Below are 24261 nucleotides of genomic sequence, written 5' to 3' on the forward strand. Positions count from 1 at the left end.
AAACCTATATTTTAATTAACTCTCACAAATCAGAACACAAAACTCTCAGCAACTTTTCTTCCACTTGCAAGGATGATATCAGCACTTCTCAGTCTCCAACCCAATTCAGCTCTTCAATTCAGTTCCAATTAGCTGATGTCAAAAAGTCATGTTCTCAAGGGATCAGTGCTGAAGTCTCTGCTATTGACATATATACATAAAATGATCTGGATAGAAATGTAAAAATAATCTGGTTAAGTCTGTAGATGGAACCAAACTAGGCAGAATGGCAAAAAATATGTAGAATCTGACAAATCTTTGCATTTCTTTTGTTTTAGTGTTTCTGATGTGTATTTGAGAGGGTTTTTTTTTTTTTTTTGTCATAACATAGTAATATTTCTTAATTTATTGAGCTTCTGTAAAATGCCCAATTTCCCCCTAGGAACAAATAAAGCGATACCTATTTATACCTCTTTCTAATTAGATTAGGGAAATGAAAGACAAGTAGGTAGACTAAAATGGCATTATATGGCACATATAAGACTGTCTGCACCTTAGCTTTAAAAACCTATAGTTCAATGACACACAGTTGAAAATCCAATTATGAGCAAAACTTGTATGAAAATGTAGTATTTGATGTAAATATAAAAGTAGCTTTAATTTGTATGAATACAGATTAAACGGTTTTAAGTCAGGTTTGCATAGAATTCAAATAACTATTCTTTTTCTCCCCCTTTTAGATACAAAGCCCATTTAATATATTATCAAGGTCAAGTCTTGGGACCTTAAAATCTAAATAAATAAATTAATAAAACAGTACAACACACTTCAGTGCTGAATGGAAATACACAACAATGAAGAAACCTGACAGTACAGACCAACACTGCTCAAAAAAATTAAGGGAACACTTAAATTGCACATCGGATCTTGATGAATGAAATATTCAAGTGGAAAATCTTTACTGAGTAATACTGTGTAATTTGTTAAGAACAAAATGATGTAAAAACAGTCAATGGAAACCAAAATCACCAACCCATTAAAGGCTGGATTAAACATCACACCACAAATCAAAGTCAAAAATTGAAATCACAGGCTGATCCCACTTGCGTGACACGGCAACTCATAATGTGACTCAGTAGTGTGTATGAACCCCACATGCCTGTATGCACTCCTGATAATGTCTGGGCATGCTCCTGATGAGACAGCAAATAGTGTCCTGGGGGATCTCCTCTCAGACCTGGATCAGGACATCAGTGAGCTCCTGGACAGTATATGGTGCTACTTGGTGGTGTCAGATGCACCAATACATAATGTCACAGAGTTTCTCAATTGGATTCAGGTCCGGGAACATGTGGGTCAGTCAATGGCATCAATGCCTTCATCATCCCGGAAATGCCTACACACTCTGGTTACATGGGGTTGGGCTTTTTCGTGCACCAGGAGAAGCTCACGACCTACAGCATAAGATATTACAATGGCTCTGAGGATTTCATCCCAAGACCTAACAGCAGTCAGAGTACCATTTCCTGGCATCTGGAGGTCTGTGTGATCCCCCAAAGATATGCCTCCCCAGACTATCACTGACCCACCGCCAAACCAGTCATGCTGGATTATGTTGCAGGCTGCATAATGTTCACAATGGCATCTCCAGAGTCTTTCACATCTGTCACATGTGCTCAGTGTGAACCTGCTCTCATCTGTACAGAGAACAGAGTGCCAGTGGTGGAGCTGCCAATTGTGGTATCCTCTGGCGAATACCAATTGAGCTGTACGGTGATGGGCTGTGAGCACAGGTCCCACTAGAGGACATTGGGCCCTAGTGCCACTCTCATGGAGTCTTCTTCTGAAGTTTGGTCAGAAAAATGCCAACCGGGAGCCAACTGGAGGTCACTTTGTAGGGCTCTGGCAGTGTTCCTCCTTGGACAAATAATTAGCTGGGTTGATGCCCTTTTATGGCTCTGTAGAGCTCTCCTCATGTAACAACCTGTTTAATGGTATCTTCTCCATGCTCTTGAGACTGTGCTGGGAGACACAAAAAACCTTCTTGCGACAGCACATATGGATGTGACATCCTGGAGGAGCTAGATTACCTGTACAGTCTGAATCGGCTGCAGGTGCCACCTCCTGCTACCAGTAGTATTAAGGACACTAGCAAAATGCAAAACTAGACAAGAATCAAGAAGGATAAGGAGACATCCATTGTCTATGGCTACCACCTGCAAAACCATTCATTCCCTTTTTGGGGGTTGTCTTGCTATTGCCTCTCCAGTGAACCTGCTGCGACATTCATTTGCACCAAAGCAGGTGAAGCTGATTCACAATTGCTTATGCTTTCTAAATGGACAGAATGACATAACAGAAGCTTAACTGACTTAGTATTAGACGGTTATGATTATGTGTTCCCTTAATTTGTTTAAACAGTGTACTATAAAGACTAAGAAGACTTTATAACCTGCATAGACTGAAACTGTGTGTTAAGAATCAATGTTATCTCTGAATCTCTGTCATCTTGCTAAAACCTTTTTTCTTATCTTAGAAAAATATTTTTGTTCATTTGCTGTGAATATTCTTTAAGGTAAATGTTCAAGCAATATGAAAACTCGTCTATTTTGGGACTGGAAATTATTATTTTTTTTATTTTGAGTGTGTCACACCGCCATTTTAGAGTCACAGTATTTTGTTGGCTAATTGCTAGGTCGCACTGCATTATTGCTAAGGAATGCAGTGTAAAAGGCATTATGCATCACGTAGCTGTACTGACTGACTGTTCAGTTAAACTAGAAATTGAAGTCAGAAGATTAAGCGAAGTCAGGGATAAGCAAGCAAAAGTTAAAAATAGTTAGGCTGGAATATAAATAACAAAGCTCAGGACGTGAGACAGGAACAGTAGTTACTAATTGAGACAAGGTAATCAGATGCCAGAATAATTCAAATAAAAGAGCAAAAGGCTAAAATATGTAAATCTTGGTCTGGGACAGAAAAGGGTTTGTAACCAAAGATGGAATTTATTCAATCGAACACTAACAAAATGCTAAGTCTTTGAAGTTAAATCCAAAATTGGACAGTCAGGAAATAGACAATGCAGACCTTTACACTATTGCATCAATAGTGGCAGATGTTACACCCTGCATACGCCTAGTAATCTCTGCTTAGCAACCACCTGACAACCAAGCAAACACGAGTCACAAAATACCAACTCCCATAATAAAACCATCTTGGTGCAACAGGAGAAGGCAAAAAAAAAAAAAATTTGAAACGCAGGTCAGATCATGACAGTCACATCGGCTATGCTATAAAACTCATTACAACATTTCAGCGGTCTGCCCAAGATTACCAATTTAAACCTTAATGTTAAGTCTCATATGCTTAGCATTAGGTATTCTAGTTAACAAATCACAATTTGGTTCCTAGTTTTACAGTTTTGGGTCTGCGGATATATCCAGGAAATTCTTGTTTTAGCTTTGTTTAGTCCTCTGGATTTTGATATTGAAAGTTGTACTTCGGTATCCTAGAAAACAGTTTATTTTCCAGGTTCCACAAAATGTGCACATCACCTGCTTCATTTTTAACAACGTCTTTGCAGTTGCTCACAATCCACTGTGCCAGCTGACAATACAAAGAGGTTGCCTAGAATTAAAAACCAGGCAAAGAGAGTCTGTGCTAGATTTCAGAGGAGTCTAAGAGTATTCGCAACTGTCGTAAAAGCAAAAAGTTAATTTGACAGGGGCAGTTCTCTGATTTGCCAGTGTGTTGAAAGTTTAAAAATTACACATGGAGAGACAAAAGGGCACTTTTCACTCCAACTCTTTCACCACAGCTTACCAGATTCAACAGTATTACAATACGAATACATAAACAGGTCAAAAACTCAACTTATTCAGAGCAAGAAATTAAGTAGTAATTAAAAGTAATAAAATTAATTTTGTAGAAGAACTACCTACAATGTTACTGAAAGATACTCAAAAACAATGTTCAAAAACTTAAATGTAGCTAGGCACAAATTTGTTGCTTGTTAAAGTGACTTACCTAGATAATCGCCCACATTTATCAGCAATGATATGAGTTTGCAACAGTTCAACAGGGTGTGCAAAAACAGAGCTGTTTCATTAAAAAGGAATATCTTACAGGATTTTTGATAATTGTCCATTTTATCAAGACAGTACCCATGTACTATTCTTAAATATTTTGCCTATTAGACAATAGTACATTTATTTTTTTCACTCATTTTTATTTGGTACCCAGCCTCAATATAGTCCCAACGTACTCTGGAAGCATTGGTTGTAACATGTAAATGAGAAACTGATGGACAGTCATATCTACTTTTATATATAGTGGTACAATTTAAATCACTGGTTGAACTGACAAATATTGAAAAGAAATAGTATCCTAACCAAAGAAATGCATACAATGTTTTGAGAGAAATACACTACCTCAATTAGGGATATCAAAAGAACTGATATTTTCGGTACCAGTCAATACCAAAGTTCCCAAAACATTTACAGTATCAGTACTAAAGAAATAACAGGCAGCTCCGCCCTCATGTGTGGCTGCTAGTAGTCAAATTACTGCAGAAGGCACAGTAATGCATGACAAAAATGTGAATAAGAACTAAATATAAAAATGACTCACTATGGTGATGATACACCACCGCATCAACATAAAGAAAAAAAAGAAAAGAAAAACAGCAGATGTCTAGAAATACTTTGTCTTCCAAGCACCAGAATGTGCCTGCAGGAATTGTGCTTATTAAAAAAAAAAATGCCAAAACACACCACACATTCTTTCGTTATTAACACTTTTATCCCATTGCAAAGTTAATTCATACATAGACTCGTGGGCTTTGTGACGTGTAAACGTTCTACTTTTAGGGTCAAGAAGTTGTAACAGGTACAAACCTATGGTGTGTTGAATCGCTTTTTAATACTGTGTCCTACAAAGTCCCTAAAAAGGAACGGAAACTTCATATTCATTCTCTGATTCCGTTGAACAATTCCACAGGTGTACCTTTAAGCATCCATCCATTTTCTAAGCAGTTTATACAGTTCACACTTGTGGGAGGAAGCACCACATACACTATGCATTCATATGAATATAAGACTGCATTCTAGCATAGCTAACAGCAGTTGAAGCAAGTAAAAATTAAGGCAAACTTCAGATGAAATGGCTATGTGGCTTGCCTACAGAGATGATAAAAATGAACCGCTCCATTTTTTAATAGCAAAATAAAATGTATTTACCTCTTCAAAAGACAAACGACTGTGATTATGCCAGTTAGCAGGCAAAACAACATACTTTATTGCTAAATACAAATATGCAACTGTCAACATGTCATTAGTCTGGTTTTTGAAGTCAATCTAATTCATATTCTTCTAACACTTAAATTGTGACAAACATAATGAAGGCACATATATTTAAAAGGTACATTGGCAAGTGTCATGCAGTATACCAGTACAACTGCAGGTCCTGTTAATATTCTGGCTTTGTACACAGGTTAAGCAATACAAAAGCCTCATCACTAATTTACGATATTTTTAAAACAGTACAATAAGGCTATTTTATCAAGAGTTGTAAAACAATTTATTAATGTAAAGCTGATGGGATTGATTTCATTGAGGAAAAAAGTTCGGACAAATGTGTTTAAAAAAATAAAAAAAAGTGACAGATTTGGAAATTTACAGCTCCAGAATTTTAAACATTGTGACATTTGAAAATTGAATCAATCTGACTTGTCTATTACTGCTTAGTAGGTTTTTAATGATGCAAATATAAATCTCATGATATTAAATGTTACAAACCTAACAGAGGAATTTTAATTTTAATACCATGTTTTTACAAAAGCAGATTAAAGAATTTGTTTAAATTAAAATATCCTGAATTATCTTGGAATTCACGGATTTAACAGTACAGATATAAAAATGTTTAAATCTTTATGTTTAGTAAACAATTTTTTTCAGTTAATAGGGAGCAAATGTCAAAATACATTTGGAATGCGCACATGGCGAGATAAATCAAACAGTCCATGATAAAATCATCCTCTTTAAAACCCATGCTGAAATTCCTTCATTTGTTGTTACACTAGAGGGATTCCTATATCTATCACACATAAAAATTCAAGCCCTGCATTGTATTTTGATATTTACAACTTCCAATAGCAGTTTACTTAAATGATAGTTGACTTGACTAACTTCTTGATGAATATATCAGCATTTTAAAGCAGTTACTAGTGTGGCATATTGTTTGGCAAGCAGTTTTGCATAGTGGTTAACGCTTTGGACTTCAAACCGTGCTACTGACACTGTGTGACCGTGAGCAAGCCACTTTACCTACCTGTGTTCCAACTGGAAAAACAAAAGAAATGTAACGAATTATATCTCAAATGTTGCAAGCTATAAAGGCGTCAATCAGACAAACGTCAATGTATCAGTATTTCTATATTTTTTATTCTATTACAAATAAAACACAATATTGACTTTAAAAATGGAGGCACATTTAATAAGAGGCAGTTAAATGAGATTTCTGTTTTTTCTATGGTACCAAAAGGTATCGAGTATCATAAAATTTCACTGGTACCAGTCATTCTGAAGAGGACCCGATAACTTTTCTGACATAAGGTTAGGGTCAGAGCTTCCTAGGTTCAAAACATGACATTGTAATCCCGGCCCAAACACTGCAATAGAGTTGTTACTTTCCCAGCATAGCACATCAAACAATAGAATAGGCCAAAAAGGCCAATTTTCTTATTTGGTGTTATATGATCATTTTTTATTTAGTATCTGATATCATTACGAAAAGCAAAACCCTTGCCAAAGTCAAGCTGAAAATATAATTCTTAAAAAGAAAAAAAAAATGCTCTACCCAAAAATTATTTTTTTTTTTATATGCGTCACACACGTGCGAGTAGGAGACAGCTAAAGGCCCTAAGTAATGGTAATTCCATGACAGACCGGGGGAGGCGGGGTGCACTGACTGTCTCTCAATTCCTCGCAGACCACTCTCGGTAAATCCCGCCATGTCCTGGTGCCACTGATGATGTCACTTCCGGTTCTGGCCCTAGAGAGGAATGTTACTTACTTAACCGGTATTTACAGCAGCCATCTTAACTCTAACACTTCAGTTCCATTTTGGACTCCGATTTATTAACATAATCACAATTATTCTGACAATGGCATAGCCAGCAGGATTTCCAGAGCCCAGAAGAAACCGGGACAGGACCTGAACATTAGCCAGGTGGGAGAGTACCGGGGCCGAGTTTCTGAGTGGGGGGTTCGTCCCGTGGTTCAGAATGACCCAGTGCAGGCTCAGTTTCCAAGAACTATAACCGGGCTAGTTAAAAAAAACAAAAGGAGAGTGTGGAAGAGACACACAGGAGTGGGCGGATTCCTTTGGGGGAAACAAAAGGGGCTTATTATGCTCTCTAAGAGGAGAGAGCTGTTTGCCCCATTAGGGTCAAGATCCCAGCCAAATGTGAGGAATCCCCAGGCCAGAAAATGGAGAGATTAAAACAATGGAAATTCAACCCTGAGCAGTTGACCCAGGAACAAGTAGCTCAATCGTTACGGCATTTGAGCCGACAACATTAAAAAAAAAAAAATGCAACATGTAGCCTGCTTACTATTATTACAAACATTTCCAAAAGAATTCACCCAGCCGTTCTGGGGAGACTTCAAAAACATGGACAAGCTTATAAAGTTCTTTAAAACATCTAGGGCAACCTCACAATCTTCCAACGTCTGGTGGACAGAGTGTGCCAACCCCATAATGCATACAGTGCTGCCTACCTTGATGACATTGTCCTCTATTTCAGCACATGGAAGGAACACGTACGGCAGATCAAAGCGGTATTGTGGACACTAGGAGAAGATGGATTTTGAATCAATCCAAAGAAATGTAAATGTTTCTTTGGATTCAAAGAAGATAAATATTTGGGCTACCTGGTGGGTTGGGGTACTGTAAGGCCACAGTGTTCAAAAGTAGAAGCCATTTTGAAATGGTCCCGTCCACGAGTAAGCGGCAAGTCCAAACATTTCTCAGATTAGCCAGGTACTACAGCAGGTTTGTACCTTGGTTTTCGGTCAGAGTGGCACCCTTGTCTGATTTAACAAAGAAGACTCCTGACAACGTGGTATGGACTGATAAGGCTGACGGTGCATTTTGTGACTTAAAGCAGGCCCTTACTTCAGCAAAGATACTGAAAGTGCCTGATTTTTCTCTACCTTTCATTCTCCATACTGACACTTCAGACACAGGCCTGGGAGCTGTGCTCAGCCAGAGCGTCGATGGTGTTGAACACCCCATTATGTACCTGAGCCGGAAACTGTTAAATCGGGAGACCAGGTATGCGGCGGTGGAGAGGGAAGCCCTTGTCATAAAATTTAGTCCATGAAGAGGCAGCCCCTTCACGCGGAATTGAACTTTTGAATCGAAGACCCACTACTTCCACTCATTCATTGGTCCAGAGTCTTGTCTTCATTTCAACAGTTTCCACAAAGTTTTGATGCTAACTTAATATTAGAAACCATCCTAAATATTATGTCAACCATGATGTCACAAATCACATGGCAAGTTAATCACATGCCTAGTAATCACTCAGAATGATAGTTACACAAAATGGCAGCACCCGTTAAACCTAGATATTAAGATAATCCTGGGATGTAACCCAGTTGTTAATGTAGCAAAGTGATGCAATCAAGTTAAATGGAATGGCCAGGACAGAAGAAATCAAAATAGAGAAGAGATCATAACGAGAGAGAGAAAGCATCAAAACCAAATCGTGCACAAGGATTATAAACAGAAGCAAAAAGTCAGGAGCTGCAAAGTCAAAAATAGGAAATAAAGAAAGCAATTGTGCAAAAGAACCATCACTGTTCTCAGATGGTTTACTTCATTCATAGAATACTGAAGAACACAATGTATACTATGATGAGACCATTTCTGTTTTTGCCAGTATGTTGCCTTTAGTAATCCCATATAGAAAGTAAATGCTACCTTTACTTATATGATGACATGAGGCTGTATTTATCAAACAGAATATTTTTATCTGTCATATCATACATTAACAGTTTTTGTGAGGTAAGACTATGGTGAAAGGAAATAACAGAAACAGTCCTTTTCAAAATTGCTAATTCTGCTTATGTTAACACTGGCAACGGAGTCTGGAGATATATATATTCAGATATATTCACACAGTTTAGGAATTATCAGCAACACAGATCAAACCTTTCATTGGAACATTATTATGTCCTGTAACCTTAACATTTTCATCTTAACAAAATTGCAAAATTAAAGGAATACTCCACCCAAAAATTATATTTTTATACTGTATGTTACTTATCCATGTACTTAGATTTAAATTTTTCTTTGCTACTACTACTCATTTTTTTTGCAGAGAAATTATATATTGAAGATTCAAACAATGAAACTCTGCAGTGACTAGTTTTGGAAAACAGCAAACAATATTAAAAGCATTCATGAAAAAATAAAATTAAATCTCATGTGGACTTTTTTGCATAATCTACATACATGATCAAAATGTGTATTATTAAGAGTTACCTCTTGAAAAGTCAGTATTGAATGTAAACAGGAAATATGTAATTCCCACAATACTGTGAGTATGAATTGAAAACAGGATTCTTGATCAATGAATGAGGCAGAGAGACATATTTGCACATTTTAACCATATAAATGAATAATGAACATGATTTTATTTCTTCTTCCACTGATGTTTGTAATATCATTTGCTGCTTTCCAGAACCGGTCACCACGGAGTTCCGTTGAGTTTGGATCTTCAATATATAATTTCTCCCCAAAAAAAAATAACATTCTTCTGAACCACCACTACAAACTACATGGGATAAGTAACATATTAAAAAAATGACACACACACACATTATTCTTGAGTGGAGTATTCCTTTAATATGAACAAGGAATTACTTTGAAACTGGTCACACAGACTGGTAAGGTAAATCCAGCAATTCAATAAAAACTAACCAGAAAAAAGAGTGATCCTATGGAAGTTAAGTCTAGTAGCTCTTGTTCCAAAAAAAAAAAAAAAAAAAAACCCACAAAACCAAAAAAACCTTGCGAAAAATGTCATTTTATTAAAAAAAAAACAAAAAAAAAAAAAAAGTTACACATTTTTAAATGAATAGTTTGAAATTTTGAATACTTATTTTCAGCTCTGCAGTACAATAAACAACAATGAACACGAAATAAAATTTTGGCAAGAACTCACAGAGGAGGAGTATGATTACATATCAGCTTCAAACAAATTAAATGCCCTGTATCCCTTTTAAACATGCACAATATATTAATAGCCACATTCTAAAGCATACTCTATATCAACAGGACAGAAGCTCTACTCTGTGAAAGGCACAGCAAACTACTTAATGATTTACCAGCAATTACAATAGATATCTCATTGGTGGAAGCATTCAAATAAACCCCAAACAGTAATTATTTCAAGATAGAACATTCCAGTCAAAATCAATTGTGTTGCTTTTAATATTGCTCTTCAATAGTGTTGGGCGGTATGACCAAAATTCTATCTCACAGTATTTTTCAAAACTATACCGGTTTCATGGTATTAGACGGTACTTTTTTCCCATGCATGAGTGGATGTTAACCACATTTTCCACTGCAATTACTGGCTAACAGTAACCTATTCCACTGTCATGAGAACTGTACATTGTACAAAAAACATTTTAATGTACACACAAGTATTAATACAGATTTGCATGGCCCCATAAAGTGATGGTTTTCAAGGGGGTGGCACTAATGAAGAGAAGGAATCACATTGCATGACAGATGCAGTCAAAATATAGAACCTTTTTATTGAACAAAGTTTGCAAACAACTTAAACTAAAATTTTGACAACATATTTTCAACCATCCAAAGAGGCATTTAGACTTAGTAAAATATCCAGAGGTGCTTGTCAAAAGTTGTATTACACTAAACATATCTTAGAAAAGGAATAAATAGTAAATATTTTTTGTAAACCAACTACACTTTGCTAATGTTAACAATCTCTGTCCACTGACATGTTAAAGTGACTTTTTAAACAACTTTACCATCATTAAACTGCATAATATTTAAACTAATAAATAATAACAATACAATAAATAATCATGCAACTTACAGTAATAATACTATTACTTACAAGACTTCAAAGCCCAGGTGCATTACACAGTATTCACCAAATTAAAATAAAATAAAGCAAGTGCAACTTGGTGATGACATCTTTACCAACTGAACCATCATTAAGGTAAACTGCATTAATATGGACCCTGCTTCAAGCTAAGCTATATACATAAATAATAAAACTGCAACTTGCATTTATAATGCTATTTGTGGTATAGCCCTACGGAAGTGCATTAGAGCCACAGTAAAGAAAAAAAAAACTATATGTCGAGATTAAGGTCGACATTTCCACTTTATTCTCATAGTTTATTTTGTCATTAAAGTAGAATGCCATAAACTAAACTTCATCCTAAAAATCAATGTTTAATTTACTAGATTTTCTCAAATCCTGTCATAAGTTAATGTAGCACATTAAATGCTTTGTGTTGTGTTCCCCGACCCAGTTGTTAATCGCTAAGCGCTTCTTAAACTGACTTTCTCTGCACTAAGAGGAGACGCCAGCAGCGATCGACACACAGAATACATTCACTTCATGATATTCCTGCCTTCTGACCATGTAGAATGCCAAGATAAATTTTTATGATGAAATGCATTAAAGCAGGTATTAAACATGCATGGTAGTGCTGCTCCCTTGCAGTAAGGGGTCCCCAGGTGTACGTTCAGTGTAGAGAACTTTATGGCAGGTGTGACAAGGCTCCAATATTGTGTAAATATTGGGTTTGTGATCTGGTGGTCAGAGACATGAACACAGAATTCAATGAATGTTCTTCTGAGCGGACTTTCTTTATTGCATGCATGCTGTCTGTCTGATGTACCAAACCCGCAGTTCCTATCTTTCCTTTTTCTTTTTCCACAAAACCAATCACCACACGATAAACATCTTTGTGAAATTAAACGTCTAAGTTATAAACTTAGACCACGGAGTGTTCAGAACTTAAAAAAAATCTTCGTTATATATGTTTAATTATGCCATCCATTCAGGGTTGCGGCCATCCCAGTAAGCATTGTGTGCAAGGCAGGAGCAAATCCTGAACGTGGCGCCAGAACATCGCAGGGTGAATACGAGCAATACATACACTAGCAGGGTTAATATAGCATAACAAGACTCTACATCCTACATCCTACATGACTTTGAAAGCAAACTGAAGCACGCCGAGTAAACCCACCAGAAAAACATGCAAATTCAAAGCGGGGAACAACCAGGACCCCATTGCTGCGAAACAGCAGTGCAATCTCCACGCCACCGTGCCCCCACAGGATTAATACCTGCTTTAATGCATTTCATCATGAAAATTATATCAAGTATTTATCTTAGCATTCTAAATGTTCAGGGAGCAGGAATATCATGAAATTAATGTATTCTGTGTGCTGCCTGCACCTCCTCTTAGAGCAAGAGGAAGTCAGTTTAAGAAGCACGTGGCGATTAATAAGGCTCCAGGAACACTTAAAAACACAAAGCATTTAATGTGCTACATAACTTATGAAAGGGTCTGAGAAATTCTAGTAAATTAAATATTTATTTTAAGATGAAGTTTAGTTTACGATGCTCTACTTTAATAACAAATTATGAGAATAAAGTCAACATGTCGACTTTAATCTCGACAAACGGCAAGAATAAAGTAGAAATGTCGAGAATAAAATCAACATGTCGTCACACTATTACAAAGTACCCAGGTACATCACACAGTATTGAAAAAAATAAAACAAGTGCAACTTGGCTTGCAGTATTATCCAGTAGTATAGAAACAGTTTTCACAAATTTGAACATAATGGTCCACATCCGACCTTTTAAATCCAAAGTATCTCCAGACAACAGACGCGACTCCTTTTTCCAGCAAACGTTCTTCTGTGTCATCATTTTCAACTTTATCATCTGCTTCAGTATCGGAATGTTCTCTGTACATTTTCAGTGCACAATACCTCAACTACCGCATGTACTTCGTTGCACGCCTGTTTAGCGGTGTAGCCGTGATAAAAAGCCCCCACGCAACACCGATGTAGCAGTGAAAAAGGTCCCCCTTAAACAGTTTCCCGTAGTGCCACGTTCTGAACGTTGTTTAAGCAATTTAAACCGGTGTTGCGGTATAAGTAAAATCCATATCATAACGAAAATAAAAATCGGTTTTCAGTATGAACCGGTATACCGCCCAGCACTACTCTTCAATAATTGTTAAAAGCATTGTAATCATACTGCGGTGGGCTGGCGCCCTGCCCGGAGTTTGTTTCCTGCCTTGCGCCCTGTGTTGGCTGGGATTGGCTCCAGCAGACCCCTGTGACCCTGTAGTTAGGATATAGCAGGTTGGATAATGGATGGATGGATTATAATCATATGTTAAATAGCTTTTCTCCTTCTCTTCCTATTACACTACTGAGACATTTTTGTTAGAACTAAACTTCTAGGTTGGATGTTAGCCATTAACATTGTCAATGATTAATACAGAATCAAACCATTGTCAGATCCATTCAAAATCACAAACACTATACATTTATGTATGTTATTTCTTTATTGTGTTTTAAGTAAGAAAGTTTACAAATATATGAATATAGTTTGTTTATGGAGTCTGTTTGTTAAAATTTTATTTAATCACATTACATTTGTAAATATGTACAATACTCTAAACTAACATAAACACACAATAAATGTGTAAACTATGCATAGAAAGTAGGAAATAACAAGAATTAAAGCAGAGTCCCCACAGTTGTGGGGTTAAAGCTGCAACTACTATGCACCATGCTACTCTGAATGGGAAGTGGAGTGTATGAATAATAAACAATAATTCTAATAGTAAAATGGGTTAATTTTGTGTCAAAGCTTCAGTAATACAGATTGGAATTTCCTTCCCACTCTTTTCTTAATTTAATAGCACGGCAAAGCAATACTACCACTGTATGATCTGGACTATAATAATTCATTATTGAGATTATGCTCATATGAATATTTTATATGTGACACGTACAGTGGATGCCCTTACATTATGCACCTGCAAATTCAAACAAATTTAAATTAAAAAAATAAACAATTACTTACTGCAAATGCATACTGATATACAGTAATTCAGAAATGGGACATGTTTTTCTTTACAAATTAAAACAATTTAACTGTGACTTCTACTTTTATTCCACTTTACAGCAGTTAATTTTTTCTAAAAATCCTAAAATGTATCAAATGATTTTTATATTTCAGTGCCTGTGAAAATGTAGTTTAAAAGGCATAGCTAGAGTGCCATAAAACAAAGAAAACATACTATAAAAATATTATCAGTAGCTTACAAAGTGTTTTCAACACATATCCAAGAACTACATTAACCCATTTTCATGACACAGATGAGTTTATAACAACGACAAACACATTATACACAATTATATATTCAATCTCCTTCCATTATATCATTTGTAACCTTTTATGTTTCCAGCACTCTATTCACTTAGCATTTGTGCAGTTTGTATTTTTCATCTATGGTAACATTGGCCTTTACAATTCACCAGCTGGGATGGTGAAAACATTAAAAAAAAAAAAAAAAAAAAAGATTCCAGCGAAATCTATATAGGATATTAAGCAAGCAATGGTTTTTAATTTGTCACAACTAACCACAGCATGATTAATGCAGTTCACAGTGATAGGCCTCCTCCAGCTCACTTCTTACTCTCCCTCACAGGGTACAATTCATTTTCAGCAGGCCTTCTAACAGCTGTTGGGGGTTTGCTGACTTAGCTAGCAGTGGATGCATACTGAGGCCACTCTCTCTTGTCATTTGTTCCTTATGCTTACAGAAAAGTCCTGACTGGACACAGCGAATGCTGGTCTTAATGGAGAAGTCAGACTTGGTATGCTTTGCATTTAATTTGGAGGAGATGCACTCCAAAGCTGAAAGACAGTAAAACAGGGAGACAGAGTGGGAGAGAAAAAACAAGAGAAAGCGACAGAATAAAAAAAGGAGACATAACACACACATCCAAACATGTTGTTCAGGAGGATTCAAGATGCAACACTATTTCACCCATCCCCCTTTACCCTAAAGGCTCCATTATTCATGATAGTAAACAAGTTCCTACTCTCTTGCCTGATCAAAAATAAAATCCCTAGTCAGAAGTCAAAATATGCCCAGCTGCCCAGAGCAACCAAACAGTACTTCTGCTTAGTTGTCTAAAATGAAACATTAAACTGCTAGCAACGTTTTTAATTGATCACAACTACCTAATAAAATGCTGCATTCCCTGCCAATTATGCAAGGTCTTGTGATGGAATGATAAGTATTGATGAGAAAAAGCTAAAATGCACTTGGAGCCTTTTTAATGCCAAGACAAGAAAATAGGAAATTAAGAACTAAAACTCGGCCATCTAATAACTTTACAACGGTGGCACTAACAACCAACATTAGCAAAGTGGAAAGGAAGGAAAGTGCATTGGACAGCCCTAACAACCACAGGATATGTAGATATATGTTCGAGGATAACTATATGCCAGTTTTGCATTTTTCACTGAAGGTCTATTTAGATTTCTAAACTTAACTATTTTATATTGTGAAATAAATCCCTTTGCTTCAAAGATTACTTGGCAATTAACACTTAGTTCAAACAGCTTGTTTCATGTTATCCTATACAAGTAGCAAAGGAGAGAAATCTGGAAACGAGGGAAACCACTGTACTGAACTGAATTCATTGTCATGTTGGTAAAAGAATTCCAAAAGCTTCTCAGCCTTTAAGGCACAATTTATTATTCTACTGAAAATATACAAATGCATGTGTACTGTTGCCATGAGGAAGGCATACAGTGGTGTGAAAAACTATTTGCCCCCTTCCTGATTTCTTATTCTTTTGCATGTTTGTCACACAAAATGTTTCTGATCATCAAACACATTTAACCATTAGTCAAATATAACACAAGTAAACACAAAATGCAGTTTTTAAATGATGGTTTTTATTATTTAGGGAGAAAAAAAATCCAAACCTACATTGCCCTGTGTGAAAAAGTAATTGCCCCCTTGTTAAAAAATAACCTAACTGTGGTGTATCACACCTGAGTTCAATTTCCGTAGCCACCCCCAGGCCTGATTACTGCCACACCTGTTTCAATCAAGAAATCACTTAAATAGGAGCTGCCTGACACAGAGAAGTAGACCAAAAGCACCTCAAAAGCTAGACATCATGCCAAGATCCAAAGAAATTCAGGAACAAATGAGAACAGAAGTAATTGAGATCTATCAGTCTGGTAAAGGTTATAAAGCCATTTCTAAAGCTTTAGGACTCCAGCGAACCACAGTGAGAGCCATTATCCACAAATGGCAAAAACATGGAACAGTGGTGAACCTTCCCAGGAGTGGCCGGCCGACCAAAATTACCCCAAGAGCGCAGAGACGACTCATCCGAGAGGTCACAAAAGACCCCAGGACAACGTCTAAAGCAGGGGTAGGCAATGTCGGTCCTGGAGTGCCACAGTATGTGCAGGTTTTTGTTCCAACCCAGTTCCTTAACGAGAACTCAATTATTGCTGATGAAGCACATATTGCTTAAGTGACATTTTAATGCTTCATTTTAGTGGTCTCGCTTGTTAAGGTTCTCCAACCTTAATTGCTTATTTCAATCTTAAACTGCTGCATTCAGTGTTTTAATTGCTCCTTATTAGCAATAAGATGTAAAAGACAAAGCAGCCAGCAGTTCTCCAGCTAGCTTTTTTCCAATTACATCTGTGTGTGTTCATCATGCACGGTTTGATTTAATAAAACACTTAATAGAAAAATGTGACAGACTGAAAATGATCTGTTTTAGGCTTCAAATCATTTGGATGATATCCTTGGAAAGGAAAAAAATCTACGATATAAAAGCCTTACATTGCACAGACTAACAAGCCATAAAATTAAATAAGGTCTGAGATTGGCAATGATTGGTTTCTAATTAAGCAATTGGGTTGAATGAAAACCTGTAGCCACTGCGGCTCACCAGGACCGACATTGCCTACCCCTGTTTTACATCTTATTGCTAATAAGGAGCAATTAAAACACTGAATGCAGCAGTTTAAGATTGAAATAAGCAATTAAGGTTGGAGAACCTTAACAAGCGAGACCACTAAAATGAAGCATTAAAATGTCACTTAAGCAATATGTGCTTCATCAGCAATAATTGAGTTCTCGTTAAGGAACTGGGTTGGAACAAAAACCTGCACATACTGTGGCACTCCAGGACCGACGTTGCCTACCCCTGGTCTAAAGAACTGCAGGCCTCACTTGCCTCAATTAAGGTCAGTGTTCACGACTCCACCATAAGAAAGAGACTGGGCAAAAACGGCCTGCATGGCAGATTTCCAAGACGCAAACCACTGTTAAGCAAAAAGAACATTAGGGCTCGTCTCAATTTTGCTAAGAAACATCTCAATGATTGCCAAGACTTTTGGGAAAATACCTTGTGGACTGATGAGACAAAAGTTGAACTTTTTGAAAGGCAAATGTCCCGTTACATCTGGCGTAAAAGGAACACAGCATTTTAGAAAAAGAACATCATACCAACAGTAAAATATGGTGGTGGTAGTGTGATGGTCTGGGGTTGTTTTGCTGCTTCAGGACCTGGAAGGCTTGCTGTGATAGATGGAATCATGAATTCTACTGTCTACCAAAAAATCCTGAAGGAGAATGTCCGGCCATCTGTTCGTCAACTCAAGCTGAAGCGATCTTGGGTGCTGCAACAGGACAATGACCCAAAACACACCAGCAAATCCACCTCTGAATGGCTGAAGAAAAACAAAATGAAAACTTTGGAGTGGCCTAGTCAAAGTCCTGACCTGAATCCAATTGAGATGCTATGGCATGACCTTAAAAAGGCGGTTCATGCTAGAAAACCCTCAAATAAAGCTGAATTACAACAATTTTGCAAAGATGAGTGGGCCAAAATTCCTCCAGAGCGCTGTAAAAGACTCATTGCCAGTTATCGCAAAAGCTTGATTGCAGTTATTGCTGCTAAGGGTGGCCCAACCAGTTATTAGGTTCAGGGGGCAATTACTTTTTCACACAGGGCCATGTAGGTTTGGATTTTTTTTTCTCCCTAAATAATAAAAACCACCATTTACAAACTGCATTTTGTGTTTACTTGTGTTATATCTGACTAATGGTTAAATGTGTTTGATGATCAGAAACATTTTGTGTGACAAACATGCAAAAGAATAAGAAATCAGGAAGGGGGCAAATAGTTTTTCACACCACTGTATGTCTGCCAACAAAGTTGAGATGTCTTGTAGCTTTTTAAATTATAAATACTGTATGCATTAACAGATACAACCTACATGTAAATGACTGGTGCACAGTCCAGGGACGGCTCTTTCAATTAGCCCAATGCTATGAACATAGTGTGACACTGAACTGGATTAAACAGATTAGAAAATGTTGAGGGAAACAAATGGAAGAACATTCTCCACAATTGAAGGGATTTTCTGTTCATCAGTACTCTATTCCCATATTCAAGATCTCTCTAGCCTGGGTATTTTTGGAAAGAAAAAACAAAAAAACAAACTAATTCACTTTTTTATGAATGTAGGCAAATACATTTGGTACCAACTACACTGCTGTATTCAAAGTCATAATCTCTAGTTTTGCCCGTTTGTAACTAAGTAAACACTAACACAATTCATTGGTACCTGCCTTTCTGCTTTAAATGCAATGTCTGTATATGAAATACTCTCACTGACAAAGCAATCAATACTTTACAATGTGAAGCTGCACTGCACAAACTGAAATCTGTTCATTTATGAGGATACAAACATTAAGCAGCACTGCTCTTCAAGTTACAAGTTGTTTACATATCCATACTTATCAGCGCCAACTGCAAAAATCTAGCTGAGGTCCCCACGATTTCTTTCACAAAAAAGTCAAGTCATAACTGATGCTGTTTAGAGATTATGACATACTGTATTATTAAAGAATAATACCAAAAGTGTTTGTCGAACATCCATAGAGTAGAAGTATATTTCTAGGCCAATGTGCCATATGCTGGCAAGCATAATATTAAAATGACAAATTAGTAATCAGAGACTTAATCAGTACAAGTCAAGAAAAAGAATAAATAAAATGTTCAACATTTGTTAAGTGCTGTACACATGTGGAATGCCACATGTGCTCTAGTCTCAGCAGTTTTTACTGTAACTTATGTAGCATTCTTTAGTGATTAAACAAAATATTCAACTTGAATTTATTTTTACTTATTATCAAATAACACACAATCAATCAGGACTATAAAAATCCCATTCAAACTCCGATGGAAACAAGTGTAAAATAGCAGAATGTGTATAAATCAACAACAACAACATTTATTTATATAGCACATTTTCATACAAAAAGTAGCTCAAAGTGCTTTACATAATGAAGAAAAGAAAAATAAAAGACAAAATAATAAATTAAAATAAGACAACATTAGTTAACATAGAAATGGAGTAAGGTCCGATGGCCAGGGTGGACAGAAAAAACAAAAAAAAAACACTCCAGAAAAGCTGGAGAAAAAAATAAAATCTGTAGGGGTTCCAGGCCACCAGACCGCCCAGTCCCCTCTGGGCATTCTACCTAACATAAATGAAATAGTCCTCTTTGTAGTTAGGGTTCTCACGGAGTCACTTGATGCTGATATATATACAAACGCATTATGAATTATCGGTGATTAACTGTTGTTTGAAAGAGAGGGACATCAACTATGGAGACAGTGATGTTTCTCATACCATCACTGACAACCTCCGTTACCAAACCTAAATTAGCAAATCTCCAATTAGGTTATTCTGTTGCTGGTTAAAGCATTGCTTGGACTGCTATCACACACAAAAGAAGTCAATAATGTTTGAAAAACAACCATCCATAACACTGCATTGGCAGATGAAAGGATGCCAATACAGAACATGACCCAATTCTTTTCAAATATGCAAATCTTTTGCAAATTGTTTGCAAATAGGTGAAAAGTGTAATAGTTTTATGACTAAAGTAAATTAAGTAAATTTAAACTGTAAATGATGACTATTTTAAAAAATGATATGAGGTAATGCAAGTGTCATGCATGTAAGCCACAGAAAATGTGCTAGGTAACTTAATATATGTTAACATTTTTCTAATTTCAAACAATGCTGCTTTATTTCTCCTTATGTGAATGCAAACTAAAAGAGTAGTTACAATTCTTGTTATATTTTTCTAAATTTTTATTTAACTTCAGGAATTGCTGGCTATTTTGTACATTATCGTTTTCTTGGGCAAATGACTTTGTAGGTGGCTGAACAAATACATGAGATAAATAGAGTAAAAATGTGAAAAAGGAAGAGGAAAAATAGGGACAATGTTTGGAAACTTACAAGAGAGAACAGCAGCCCAACCATCAGGCCAAGAATAAAAGGTTGGAACCAAAAAGTAAATCTTCATATTAAAGATATCTGTATTTTGGATGCACAAGTAGCATTTCCAAAAAATTATGAACAAATTTCACTCAACTCTTAATGGTGCAAGTAGTCTTGTACATTTACTTTCTGAGAAGGTTAGGTCACAGTGATTGTGTGTATGCAGACAATAACACTCAGGATAACATTCAGTTTTTGAATCCCACATCAACTTGTGTGGGGAGTTCACTTTCTCCTTTTGTCTGTATTGGTTTTTCTCCCACATCCCTGAAGACATGCTGATTAGGTTGAATAGCAATTCCAAACTTACCCTGTGAGTGTGAGTGTGTGTACGTGTCTGTGAACATTGAGCTGGTGACCAATTGTGGGATTTTTTCTACCTTGCATCCTGTTCTACTGGGATAGGCACATGCAGTTACAGTGCATCTGGAAAATATTCACAGCGCATCACTTTTTCCACATTTTGTTATGTTACAGCCTTATTCCAAAATGGATTAAATTCATTTTTTTCCTCAGAATTCTACACACAACACCCCATAATGACGTGAAAAAATTTTACTTGAGATTTTCGCAAATTTATTAAAAATAAAAAAACTGAGAAAGCACATGTACATAAGTATTCACAGCCTTTGCCGTGAAGCTCGAAATTGAGCTCAGGTGCATCTGGTTTCCCCTGATCATCCTTGAGATGTTTCTGCAGCTTAATTGGAGTCCACCTGTGGTAAATTCAGTTGACTGGACATGATTTGGATAGGCACACACCTGTCTATACAAGGTCCCACAGTTGACAGTTCATGTCAGAGCACAAACCAAGCATGAAGTCAACGGAATTGTCTGTAGACCTTTGCGACAGGATTGTCACGAGGCACATATCTGGGGAAGGTTACAGAAAAATTTCTGCTGCTTTGAAGGTCTCAATGAGCACAGTGGCCTCCATCATCCGTAAGTGGAAGAAGTTCGAAACCACCAGGACTCTTCCTAGAGCTGGCCGGCCATCTAAGCTGAGCGATCAGGGAAGACGGGCCTTAGTCAGGGAGGTGACCAAGAACCCGATGGTCACTCTGTCAGAGCTCCAGAGGTCCTCTGTGGAGAGAGGAGAACCTTCCAGAAGGACAACCATCTCTGCAGCAATCCACCAATCAGGCCTGTATGGTAGAGTAGCCAGACGGAAGCCACTCCTTAGTAAAAGGCACATGGCAGCCCGCCTGGAGTTTGCCAAAAGGCACCTGAAGGACTCTCAGGCCATGAGAAAGAAAATTCTCTGGTCTGATGAGACAAAGATTGAACTCTTTGGTGTGAATGCCAGGCGTCACATTTGGAGGAAACCTGGCACCATCCCTACAGTGAACCATGGTGGTGGTAGCCTCATGCTGTGGGGATGTTTTTCAGCAGCAGGAACTGGGAGACTAGTCAGGATAAAGGGAAAGATGACTGCTGCAATGTACAGAGACATCCTGGATGAAAACCTTCTCCAGAGCGCTCTTGACATCAGACTGGGGTGATGGTTCATCTTTCAGCAGGACAACGACCCTAAGCACACAGCCAAGATATCAAAGGAGTGGCTTCAGGACAACTCTGTGAATGTCCTTGAGTGGCCCAGCCAGAGCCCAGACTTGAATCCATTTGAACATCTCTGGAGAGATCTTAAAATGGCTGTGCACCGACGCTTCCCATCCAACCTGATGGAGCTTGAGAGGTGCTGCAATGAGGAATGGGCGAAACTGGCCAAGGATAGGTGTGCCAAGCTTGTGGCATCATATTCAACAAGACTTGAGGCTGTAATTGCTGCCAAAGGTGCATCGACAAAGTATTGAGCAAAGGCTGTGAATACTTATGTACATGGGATTTCTCAGTTTTTATTTTTAATAAATTTGCAAAAACCTCAAGTAAACTTTTTTCACGTTGTCATTATGGGGTGTTGTGTGCAGAATTCTGAGGAAAAAATGAATTTAATCCATTTTGGAATAAGGCTGTAACATAAGAAAAGGTGGAAAAAGTGATGCGCTGTGAATACTTTCTGGATGCACTGTATGTTAAACTTGGCACTCCTGACTCTTTTAGTGGAGTTTTCTTATTAACCATATACAATAACATACTCAACCCCAATTCATCCTATTCAAGGTCACTGTGGCTGAAGCCTATACTAGAAGTATTGGAAACAACACAGGAACCAGAGCTGGACAGGGAGTTACCACATACAGCTGTAGAATCTATACCTGCAAACACTCACATTGCCAAATCAAGATTACCAATAAACCAAATATGCAAGTCTTTTGGGATGGGCAGGAAATCTGGGGCATCCAGAGAAATACACCACACAAAACCGACACAGCTTACAAGTTCCTTGTACACATAACAACCCAGGGGGATGGATCTGTGAGTCAGCAGCCCTAACCAAGGAGTTATCGTGAAGCATTTCACTACAATGCACTGGTAACAGTGGCTGTAAGTCCGGCAATGTCTTATTATCACTTTTTAAATTTTGCTTGTAATAACTACTGCTGATCATAAATGATTAACTATGCCATAAACAAGCCCTTTACAGCTAAATGTTTTTTCACTGTATGTATGTATGTTTGATACTAAGATTACAGTATGAATTATCATAAGTGGCTCTGATAGATGTTTGATCCTAATTAAAAACGAATATATTTTTATTAACTTGCTCTGTTTATGTTGTAGTCCGTCTATTCACTTAAATTTGTTAAACGAATATGAAGACGATTGGTTATATTTACTTTTATTCAAAATATAATCCGTCTTGATTTTAGAATGTCTGTTAGCACTAATAAAATATTTATGTTCAAATGTTATATTAACTACAAAAAGTTATCAGAGAAAACTATTTGGTTCTTTAATCTCTGATAAACCGCCAAAGTGGAAATGCACTAACAAATGAGCGCTCCGACTTCAATCAAAAACTCTTGTCAAAATAAATCTGAAAGAAAAAAAATGCTTTCCGTACTTGGACAACATGCTCACTAGGTTTGCCACCCCTGAATCAGTGCTCTGTTTCTGTATAACCCTGGCCTTCTTTTTTAATAAGTGCATCACCCAACGGTTGTGCCTACGTGTAACACACTTTTCTTTAACCGGTGACTTAAACCAAACTGTAAAGTGCAGTCTTTTTATAAGACGGCGTTCAGACTGGGGGGGAAGGGCTGTACTGAAATGCCAAGTCAGGGTTTGAGGGGGTCTGCTGAGGAACAGACGAATTATCTTTTAAGTAAAAAAAAAACCCTGAGGCCCCTGCCTGTTTCCAATCTCATGAAAGCAAGAAAACAGACAAACACACAAAAGGAGTACAGACTCCCTCGACGGACACTTACACGCTGGCCTTGCCGTGCCGAACTGTTCTTTACGTCCGCAGCACCACCGCCCCAAATTCCATCTCCGGCCCTTTAACAAATGACGCTTCCGGGTTGCGAGAAAGGCTGCATGAAGAAGCGCATCTCTCCGCCCGCACGCGCCAGCCTGAACCCGTCTGTATCCAATCACAACAAGAGAAACCCGCCTCCAAACAAAGACAACAGAACCTGTTATTCTGATAGGATAGCAGCAGGCTTCAGCGACGTGGAGGTTGTGACCACGCCTACTACACGTGCTTCCCGCTAGCCTTCTGGAGAGTAACTGAGGGAAGCCTAGTTTGAGGGGCCTGTAAAGGGACCAAATACGCACCGAGAACTCCATGGTCTGGGAGGGTAGTGATAAATATATTTGGTATCAGAGAACGAGAGTAATGTGTGATGTGTGAATAAAGGAGGGGGACACAGTGTGTAAGCAACAGTGTAAAA

The 24261-nt window shown here is 37.5% G+C and overlaps 1 protein-coding gene across 2 annotated transcripts in view; it reads right to left on the minus strand.

The window, feature by feature from the left end:
* Positions 1-23957, minus strand: part of LOC114654214 (protein FAM214A) — a 127484-nt gene extending 103527 nt beyond the window's left edge. The window contains exon 1 of one of the 2 annotated variants that reach the window (XM_028804622.2): positions 23797-23957. The gene's annotated coding sequence lies outside the window, so the exon portion shown is untranslated. The remainder of the gene's footprint in view (positions 1-23796) is intronic. The other variant, XM_028804623.2, reaches the window with a different exon arrangement.
* Positions 23958-24261: the final 304 nt, after the last annotated feature.

This window comes from Erpetoichthys calabaricus, chromosome 7, assembly GCF_900747795.2.
Source record: "Erpetoichthys calabaricus chromosome 7, fErpCal1.3, whole genome shotgun sequence".
NCBI classification, from domain to species: domain Eukaryota; kingdom Metazoa; phylum Chordata; class Cladistia; order Polypteriformes; family Polypteridae; genus Erpetoichthys; species Erpetoichthys calabaricus.